This window comes from Pygoscelis adeliae, unplaced genomic scaffold (assembly GCF_000699105.1).
Source record: "Pygoscelis adeliae isolate BGI_AS28 unplaced genomic scaffold, ASM69910v1 Scaffold300, whole genome shotgun sequence".
Lineage (NCBI taxonomy): Eukaryota > Metazoa > Chordata > Aves > Sphenisciformes > Spheniscidae > Pygoscelis > Pygoscelis adeliae.
The window spans coordinates 2,112,162-2,113,620 of NW_008824004.1; positions in this window are offsets into that span (position 1 = coordinate 2,112,162).

Here is a 1,459-nt window from a genome sequence, read left to right on the forward strand (position 1 = left end):
GTCAGGCAGGACTTGCCCTTGGTGAAGCCATGCTGGCTGTCTCGAGTCACCTCCCTGTCCTCCACGTGCCTTAGCATAGCTTCCAGGAGGATCTGTTCCACGATCTTCCCAGGCACAGAGGTGAGACTGACTGGCCTGTAGTTCCCTGGGTCTTCCTTTTTTCCCTTTTTTAAAATGGGGGTTATGTTTCCCCTTTTCCAGTCAGTGGGAACTTCACCAGACTGCCATGACTTCTCAAGTATGATGGATAGTGGCTTAGCAACTTCACCCGCCAGTTCCTTCAGGACCCGGGGATGGATCTCATCAGGTCCCATGGACTTGTGCACCTTCAGGTGCCTTAGATGGTCTCGAACCTGATCTTCTCCCACAGTGGGCAGCTCTTCATTCTCCCAGTCCCTGCCTTTGCCTTCTGTGGCTTGGGCAGTGAGGCTCGAGCACTTGCCGGTGAAGACTGAGGCAAAGAAGTCATTGAGTACCACCCAACATTATGATGGGTTGCCAACATTATGATGGGTTTCTGTCACACTCATAGGTTATCCATATTTTCCATTAGCAACTTGGAGAGTGGAACCAAATATGAGCCTGTACAGTCTCTGGGTGACACTGAGCTGGAAGGGAGGGGAAGCGAGTGTTTGGTGGTGGAGCGGAGGAGAAATGATGAGAATTTAAGATGATCTTGCTAAGTAAGAGAAGTACTAACAAAAATAAAAGGAAATTCAATAGAGACGAGCCTGGTATGGTACATTTAGAAGAAATTATTCACACAGATAGAAATTAGGGAACACCTAGTTTGGTAACAGGAAAGCATTGGTGGGATTATAGCAGATTGCAAGCTAAAAACCAAGTTCACAATATAATGCCATTGTAAAAAACCCTATGTCTTATATGAGAGATGGCATGGGAAGGACTGGTTTTACTCTGCTTGGCATAGGTAAGGCCTCAGTTGGAGTAGTACATCCTGCACCAGTTATCACACTAGGAAAGTCGGAGCACACTGGGCATTGTCTCCAAATGGTTTCGAAAATACAACCCTGGAGGAAGACGAGTTGAAGGAATTACGTTCATTTCACGCAGAAGACCGGGGAGAGAGACACAGCACTCCAGTGTATAAAAGGAGTTTATAAGAAGAGAAATGATCAGTTTGTTCCCTGTGTTGACACTGGAAACACATGAAGCAATCCATTTGTTTCACACATGAGATCTATCCTGAACTAGCTGTGACTAGCTGAAAATCGGATCATTTCTCTGCAGGAGTACTGTGGGACCCTCTTCCTTAGAGGATAGAGAGAGGCTACAGAAACCTCTCTCAGGTCTGTTTAGGTGCAGTGCTACAATGCACTGAATGGATTAGGTAACGTCTTACAGTCTCCCCATGGCCCTGCATTTCCATGATTTGTTCAGTGCCCTCGCTCCCAGCCTCACTGTGTGTCCAGCACAGTGTATGTGCGAGCACAGGCGA